Source organism: Petromyzon marinus, chromosome 66, assembly GCF_048934315.1.
Source record: "Petromyzon marinus isolate PM22_M1 ecotype Great Lakes invasive population chromosome 66, UKy_Petmar_22M1.pri1.0, whole genome shotgun sequence".
NCBI lineage: Eukaryota > Metazoa > Chordata > Hyperoartia > Petromyzontiformes > Petromyzontidae > Petromyzon > Petromyzon marinus.
Window position 1 is genome coordinate 397772 of NC_133732.1, and position 10283 is coordinate 408054.

Consider the following 10283-nt stretch of genomic DNA (forward strand, 5'->3'; position numbering starts at 1 on the left):
AGCATTAATTGACGAGAACAAACAGTTCTCGTTGAAACCCTCTGCTGCCAGACCACCAAGATTATATGGCCTTCCAAAGATACACAAAGAAGATACACCCCTTCGTCCCATCGTCTCTACTATCAGCTCCCCCACCTACAAACTGGCACATTTTCTGGCTGATATACTGCGACCTTTCACTGGAAAAACCACCTCTGTGGTACTAAATTCTACTCACCTGGTATCGACAATCAAAGACATTTCCCTGTCCCCAAACGACCTGCTTGTCAGTTTTGATGTGGTGTCCTTGTTCACCAAAGTCCCGGTACCTGACACCATCGCTATCATTGAAGACCTGGTTCATCAAGGACTGCATACTGATGTACCCCCCCTGGTGAGACATTGCTTAACCAACACATACTTCACCTGGAATGGAACTTTCTACAAACAAACTGAGGGCACCCCAATGGGCTCCCCCCTATCTCCGGTTGTAGCCAACGTATTCATGGAAAAATTTGAAACTGACGCCATCCAGACTGCCACTCTACGCCCGACCTTATGGAAGAGGTACGTTGATGACACCTTTGTCATCTGGCCACATGGCCAGCCTGCTCTAGACCAATTCCGCGACCACATCAATTCCATACACCCAGCCATCAGATTTACCATGGAGGTGGAAAAAGATGGCAAACTACCCTTTCTGGATGTCTTAATTAAAAGGAGACATGATGGTTCAATGAGCCACTCTGTCTACAGGAAAGCTACCCATACAGATGCTTACTTGAAACCGGATTCCCACCACCATCCATCCCAGAAGAACTGCCTCATCAAGACTCTATACCATAGAGCCCAATGCATTTCCGACCAGGAACACATTACCAGTGAACTCAAGCACGTACACCAGGCTCTCAGGGCTAATGGCTACTCCGACTACACAATCCGCAAAGCCATCACTCCAGTCATGAAGAAGGATCCTCTTGTGGAGCCACTCAAAACCATCACCTTACCCTACATTGCAGGGGTCACTAAAAAGATCTCCAAAATCCTGAATAAACACAAGATCCAGGTCCGATTCAACACAGTACACAAAATCCGTGATTTAGTTCCATCTGTAAAAGATGCTCTTCCAGACATACAGTACCCGGGCGTTTACAAACTAAAGTGCCTCTGTGGTAGTAGCTACATTGGAGAAACCAAAAGACATATCTCGGACCGCATCCGCGAACATAAAGCAGACTTGAAACACGGTAAGACGAACTCCTCTGCCGTGGCAGATCACTGTTACAATTCAGTGGGCTCACATGACATTGACTTCTCCAAGACGGAGGTTCTTTGCAAACCAACTGGCTACCATGAGAGATTCGTTCATGAGGCCATTCACATATACAAGCACAGAGACAATTTCAACCGAGAAGATGGATTCAGGCTTAGTAACCACTGGAAAGATGTGTTAAATCATTTCTGTTCTTAATTAATTGTAATTTTACGATGACCTTCAGACCGCAGCTCTTTCGCCAGCATTGCCTCTTAATACCTCTCACACCACGGTTAATGGTATGGTTTACAACATGGAGTATACTAGGGCTTCGCAGCTGTCTCTCTCCCCCTCCTCTGTTCCGACCATGGACGAACTCGTCCGTCTGAACGGGGCCCGTAGCTATCCGTGGTACGGAAATTTGAGGGTAAGAATCCACCCATTTTTTCGCCATATAGCATTGTGATATATAACGACTTATGGTTGGTAGCTTAGCTGATTGGAGAATATAGAGTTTATTGATAACATGAAGGTAATTTATATTTTAGTTTTTATTGGTTCACTATATAGTACTGTGAATAGCTCAGATGTGTAGTCATTTCTGTGACCAGTCACTAGCAAATCACCCAGTTATTTCAATGCTAAATTCGCCTAGTTATTTCAATGCTAAATTCTCCTGTTTGATTTGTACTAAGTGCCTCGGTGAATGTGTATGCTCTGACTTCAACGTAACTATTTCTGTAGCAGTTACAAGCGAATCACTCAGCCTTTTCAATGCTAAATTCTATGCTAATCCCATTGTCAAGGGGTGCCTCTGCGGATGTGTATGCCTTAACTTAGCTATTTCAATGCTAAATTCTATGCTAATTCCTTTTAACAATGGGTGCCTCTGCGGATGTGTATGCTTTAACTTTTAACATAGCTATTTCTGTGACTAGTCACAAGCTAATCATTCAGCCATTTCAATGCTAAATTTTATGCTAATTCCTTCGTCAAGGCTCTTTGTTCCTCTCACACAGCTTAAAAGCCGTGATCTGAACGTGGCTCTCTCACTCCAGCGCTGTCCTACCAGACAGTCTCGCCCCCTTCACCTGATGAAGGCCGCTTGTGTTGTGGCCGAAACGTCGTGAGAATATTATTGTGTTATTTTATTTGATCAACTATTTGCTTCTCCAATTCTAATGATTCTACCAGAGCTTTCATTCTGTGGAATGAATGTTATTGTTATAATTGTACTTACTCTCAATTTTGCTTCGTTCTACTACAACGTTTCAAGTATTTTTTATAGTTATAATTACGTTAAATATTTTATAATTATAAGAGAATTTCAAAATAATATTCTGAACATCTGCAGTTTTAGTTAGACGTTGAATATTTTCAAGTAAAATTTAAGCTTTCCAACGCCTCCTTTTAAATACGTGTTTTCTCCTACATCAGAGTGCAGCGCCACATTAAATACGCACTACAATAACAATAGTTTAAAGTGATTTGAAGCATGTTTTATTTTTAAAATGGAAATATGGTTTTGGGGGGGGGGCAGAGCTTTGTGACGTCATATTTGAAGGGGGGTCAAAAATCGACCAAAATCGCGTGACGTCATTTATGGACGGCCCCTTATCTAGGCTGCGTTGCGTTTGATATGATGTTCATATCCTTTTCAGTTCAATGGAGATGTATTGGATTAGGGTTTATGGGTTGAGTTATTTTCTGGAAAGCGCAATGGGACTTTGTGTGAATGGCTGAGCGGTGGTGGCTATGCATGTGGCCTGTTGTCCAGCACTGCAGAGGAGGGTTGATGGATCATGGATAAATGACAAATGTTGCGAGATTCCCTTCCCTTGGGTATCGAGGTGTCATACCCTGGCTTGCCAGCAGAATGCAGTACAGCAAAGTGTGGACTAATAACTAATAGGGCTATTTTAATAAACAGACAGCAAGGACAGGTTCAAAGGGCTCGCACAATGCGCATGCATAATGTACGTTGCCTCAGTAATCCCGTCCCGTCCCCCACATTGAGCAAGAGCGCAGAAGCGTGGTCACCACATCTTCGCCTCTATACAGGTAGTCCCCGACTTACGATATTTCGATCTTACGATGGCGATAGCGATATGACAAAATTGCTAAATATTTTTAATTTCGCGCGGCAGAAACACGCAGCAGCGTACGAGGTACGATACTGTAACTTTATCATCGCCATCCTCCTCTTGCGACAACGAAGTTAATGTAGACATCAACAACCTAACATCGTTCAAGTGTGCAGACGACGGACAGAATCTTGGTGAGTACAGTAGAATATACGTTACGATACGTTCAATGCATGTATGGTACATAGCTTTAGCGATTTCATTTTAGGGTTACCACGATACGATACATACGTTCAATGCATGTTAAAAGTTTTTTTTTATAACAGATAGGATTGTTTCCTGAAAAAAAGCTATCTATGAAATTGGAGTTCATATAGGTAGGCTAAGAAATGACCTTGTTTTTTTTTTACTTTAAATGTTACTGTGCAATACAGTATTGTAATTAATTCAGTACGGTACTGTAAATTGCTCTGTTTTGCTCAATTATCACCATTCTTTAAGACACCTGGGTAGGCTAAGGCCATCTTCGACTTACGATATTTTCGACTTGCGATGGGGTGGTCGCAACGCATCTCCATCGTAAGTCGGGGACTACCTGTATGAGGAACGAAACAGACTTCTCCACAAATCTGGCTGTCGCCTGATGAAGCTAGTTGTAATTACTCGTGAAACGTCGTACTCTGATTGTAAATGTTGTGGCTTGGCTCTCCATCACAACGGTGTGCTGTACTCGTGACGAATTGGCATGCTTTGTTTACGTGAAACCCCTTACTAGTTGGCTGGGTCGGGTGGTGGTGGGTTTTAACGACACATGCATATATTTACGCGATCTAACCTAAAAAAAAAACCTCTTATGGATAATCTGTCCCTTCTGTGTGGGATAGTGTTGTCGACTCGCATGCGTGGGTTTTCTCACTTGTGCTCTAGTTTCTTCCCAGACGTATTATACACACCCACTAAAACATCGTAATATGTAGAGAATAGCAGAACGATTTTTGACACCGGCTGACCGCCTGGCAGCCTTTCAACTTTATCTTTGATTTCTCAGCGATTGTGAAATGCCATTTGGATAATCCACGCTTTATTAAACTAATTATTAGATTGATTTCTTAGAATGGCGCTGTATACAATCGAGTTTTAGTTCGCTTGTAAATATTCTACATTTATATTGTTCAACATTTGTCTTTGTTTCTTCCCTGCTACAAACAAGAGGGGTTCTTCAAGCGCTGCAATCCTCTTCTGTTTATCTCTGATGGTGATACAATATCCATCTTTACACGATTGGCTATTTGTCTGTTGTGATAAATGTTTTGTTGTTTATACAATTGGTTTTTATACTGTAGCTTTATTTTTTTGGTTAGATCGCGATCTAACCCAAAAACCTCTTATGGATTATATTGGTCGCGAAAGCCTACCTGTTAAACTAATACATCTGGATCACTCTAAGGTAAACATTGATTAAGTGTATACTTAATATACTGTAAAACAAAAGTATCTGTTCATCTTGCCTCATGCAACCTTAGTCGTATCCTTTGGCTGCATGGGACGACTGACAAGCCAATGTAAGAAGTACTCATCAGGAAACATCGTCGCAGTGTGATTCTCACCAGAACCCAAGATGTAAGCGAGTTCAGTCTCCAACTCTCGTCGTCCTCCGTCTCTCTACCGGCCTTTCCACTGATGTGCTGTGATGAAGATGAGTGTTATTTTCTCATTTCGTATGCCTAAAAAGTATAGAAAATGGCTATTATTCCCCACAAATTTTGCTTTTGTGACCAGGACTTTGTGAAGGAATGCACACGTTTTCTCATTGAAAACAGATACATATCAAAATATCACTGTCCTGATCACAAAAGCAAAGAGGCATAAGCAATTAGGAAATAACACTTACTACCCAGGAACAAAAAAACAAATCAATTTGTTACACTTATTAATGGAGTGGATTATTAACTTTGCTTTTGTGTCCCGGTCACAAAAGCAAAGTTTGTGGGGAATAATAGCCATTTTCGGTACTTTTGAGGCAGAAGCAATTACAAAATAACACTTACTACACAGGAACAAAAAAACTATTTTTGTTACACGGTGATTTATAGGTCCTGTTAAGGCCCCATACACGGTGTTGCTATTGATGCACGTGCTGAGTTGGTGTTGTTTGTTGTGCTTGTTATGTAATTAATTGTGCACCAATGCCAACGCAATAGTAGCAGCATCACCAGATTATTGTTCCTAGATCGGTTGGTATCTTTGTTAGCAATGTGATACGTTGTGTTCGCTGTTATCTTCTTGTATGTGGGTAGAGATGTAGGATGCCATTAAGATTCAAGGACGGATTCTAATGGGAAAGCATGGAAATCAGAAGAGGAGAGTCGACGTGCAAAATATATTATTAAATAATGATACGGGTGCAATGTACACAACGGTACTTTGCGTTATTATTTTTTACATCGGACATCAGATTACGATTGTCTTCATTTCAGCTAAACCATCGGTGAATGCATACTCTTTGGTTCTTCCGGTAAAGTCACGTAGGATTAAAATAAAATAAATCACGACGTTTCAAATCAAGATCATAGGTGAATTATACAATTTTCATTCATTGGCAACAAAATTTCTCACGTTTAAACAAATTACAATTAGCGCGCTTCGGAATCACTTTCTCAATAGCGAGTCTGTGTGCAGTAATGCTCTTGCTACTGCTGACGGATGCCACCGATGTCACTTCACTTACAGGGCCCACTCAGAGCCATTACCACGGTGCCCCTGCGCGATGCTGCCCTCAAGCCCACGAGGTGACGATGCTGCTCTACGTCAACAAACCGACTACGCAACGCCGCCTCCTCCAGCACGTGTGGCGCTCCACGCACACGTGGACCACGTAGTGGCGCCATTGCTCCACGTGCAGAAACTCACCCGACTTTACTATCAAGGTGGTCCCAGTGGTTACCCTAGCACGCACGCAAAACACGTGCCCAGATACACCGCACCCGATCGACCTGCAAAGGCGAACCTGATGTGCTGTCGAGGCTTATAATCGTTTCTATGTAGCCTATAGGGTGTAGTAATATATTTGTCTTTCTTGTTCGTGGGTACACGAGTCGTCCTGCTAATGGAACTTTGTTGTTCCATTTACGCACACTCGGTAACGCACTCTGTAACACAAAGACAAAGATCTCCCATATAGCCTTAACAGACTGTAGGGGCAAATGCTTTTAGCGAGCACCTATGAAGGGGGTGGGTGGCCAGCACCACGCCCGACCGCCTTTGTCTCCCCAGTGGCGATGTTTACACACCGCACCAGGTACTCATTTGAGGCTGAATCGACCTAGGGGAGGCCCAGGACCGGTTCAGATAATCATCACTGGTGTTGGCCGTGAGCGGGAATCGAACCCAGGTGGCCGGGTTCATAGCGCAGCGCGCTAACCACTGAACCACCGCTCCCTACTAGTAACGCGCTCAGTAACACACTAAACACAGTACCAGTAACATACTGTAAACACAGTACCAGTAACACACACTGTAAACACAGTACCAGTAACACACTGTAAAACAGCACCAGTAACACACACACACACTGTAAACACAGTACCAGTAACACACACACACTGTAAACACAGCACCAGTAACGCACACTGTAAACACAGCACCAGTAACACACACTGTAAACACAGCACCAGTAACACACACTGTAAACATAGTACCAGTAACACACACTGTAAACACAGTACCAGTAACACACACTGTAAACACAGTACCAGTAACACGCACTGTAAACACAGCACCAGTAACACACACTGTAAACACAGTACTAGTAACACACACTGTAAACACAGTACCAGTAACGCACACACTGTAAACACAGTACCAGTAACACGCACACTGTAAACACAGTACCAGTAACACACACTGTAAACACAGTACCAGTAACACACACTGTAAACACAGTACCAGTAACACACACTGTAAACACAGTACCAGTAACACACACACTGTAAACACAGTACCAGTAACACACACACTGTAAACACAGTACCAGTAACACACACTGTAAACACAGCACCAGTAACACACACACTGTAAACACAGTACCAGTAACACACACTGTAAACACAGTACCAGTAACACGCACACTGTAAACACAGTACCAGTAACACACACTGTAAACACAGTACCAGTAACACACACTGTAAACACATCACCAGTAACACACACACTGTAAACACAGTACCAGTAACACACACACTGTAAACACAGTACCAGTAACACACACTGTAAACACAGTACCAGTAACACACACTGTAAACACAGCACCAGTTACGCACACTGTAAACACAGTACCAGTAACACACACACACTGTAAACACAGTACCAGTAACACACACACTGTAAACACAGTACCAGTAACACACACTGTAAACACAGTACCAGTAACACGCACACTTTAAACACAGTACCAGTAACACGCACACTGTAAACACAGTACCAGTAACACACACACTGTAAACACAGTACCAGTAACACACACACACTGTAAACACAGTAACACACACTGTAAACACAGCACCAGTAACACGCACACTTTAAACACAGTACCAGTAACACACACTGTAAACACAATACCAGTAACACACACACTGTAAACACAGTACCAGTAACACACACACTGTAAACACAGTACCAGTAACACACACACTGTAAACACAGTACCAGAAACACACACACACTGTAAACACAATACCAGTAATACACACACTGTAAACACAATACCAGTAACACACACACACTGTAAACACAGTACCAGTAACACACACACTGTAAACACAGTACCAGTAACACACACACACTGTAAACACAATACCAGTAACACACACTGTAAACACAGCACCAGTAACACACACTGTAAACACAGTACCAGTAACACACACACTGTAAACACAGTACCAGTAACGCACACTGTAAACACAGTACCAGTAACACGCACTGTAAACACAGTATCAGTAACACACACTGTAAACAGTACCAGTAACACACACTGTAAACAGTACCAGTAACACACGCACACTGTAAACACAGTACCAGTAACACACACACACTGTAAACACAGCACCAGTAACTCGCACACTGTAAACACAGTACCAGTAACACACACACACTGTAAACACAGTACAGTAACGCACACTGTAAACACAGTACCAGTAACACACACACTGTAAACACAGTACCAGTAAGACACACACACTGTAAACAGCACCAGTAACACACACTGTAAACACAGTACCAGTAACACACACACTGTAAACACAAAGATCCCCCATATAGCCTGTAACAGACTGTAGGGGCAAGTGCTGTTAGCGAGCACCTATGAAGGCCGGAACGGTAAACGAGGGGGTGGGTGGCCAGCACCACGCCCGACCGCCTTTGTCTCCCTAGTGGCAATGTTTACACACCGCACCAGGTACTCATTTGAGGCTGAGTCGACCTAGGGGAGGCCCGGGACCGGTTCAGATAATCGTCACTGGTGTTGGCCGTAAGCGGGAATCGAACCCAGGTGGCCGGGTTCATAGCGCAGCGTGCTAACCACTGAACCACCGCTCCCTACTAGTAACGCGCTCAGTAACACACTAAACACAGTACCAGTAACATACTGTAAACACAGTAACAGTAACACACACTGTAAACACAGCACCAGTAACATACTGTAAACACAGTACCAGTAACACACACTGTACACACAGTACCAGTAACACACTGTAAACAGTACCAGTAACACACTGTAAACACAGCACCAGTAACACGCACACTGTAAACACAGTACCAGTAACACACACTGTAAACACAGTACCAGTAGCACACACACTGTAAACACAGTACCAGTAACACGCACACTGTAAACACAGTACCAGTAACACACACTGTAAACACTACCAGTAAGACACACTGTAAACACAGTACCAGTAACACACATTGTAAACACAGTACCAGTAACACGCACACTGTAAACACAGCACCAGTAACACACACACTGTAAACACAGTACCAGTAACACACACTGTAAACACAGCACCAGTAACACACACTGTAAACACAGTACCAGTAACACATACACTGTAAACACAGCACCAGTAACACACTGTAAACACAGCACCAGTAACACACACTGTAAACACAATACCAGTAACACACTGTAAACACAGTATCAGTAACACACTGTAAACACAGTACCAGTAACACGCACACTGTAAACACAGCACCAGTAACACACACTGTCAACACAGTACCAGTAACACACACTGTAAACAAAGTACCAGTAACACACTGTAAACACAGCACCAGTAACACACTGTAAACACAGCACCAGTAACACACACTGTAAACACAGTACCAGTAACACACACACTGTAAACACAGCACCAGTAACACGCACTGTAAACACAATACCAGTAACACACACTGTAAACACAGTACCAGTAACGCACACACTGTAAACACAGTACCAGTAACACACACACTGTAAACACAATACCAGTAACACACTGTAAAACAGTACCAGTAACACACTGTAAACACAGTACCAGTAACACACACTGTAAACACAATACCAGTAACACACACTGTAAACACAGTACCAGTAACACACACACTGTAAACACAGTACCAGTAACGCACACTGTAAACACAGCACCAGTAACACACGCACTGTAAACACAGCACCAGTAACACGCATACTGTAAACACAGTAACAGTAACACGCATACTGTAAACACAGCACCAGTAACACGCACACTGTAAACACAGTACCAGTAACACGCACACTGTAAACACAGTACCAGTAACACACTGTAAACACAGTATCAGTAACACACACTGTAAACACAGTACCAGTAACGCACACTGTAAACACAGTACCAGTAACACACACTGTAAGCACAGTACCAGTAACACGCACACTGTAAACACAGTACCAGTAA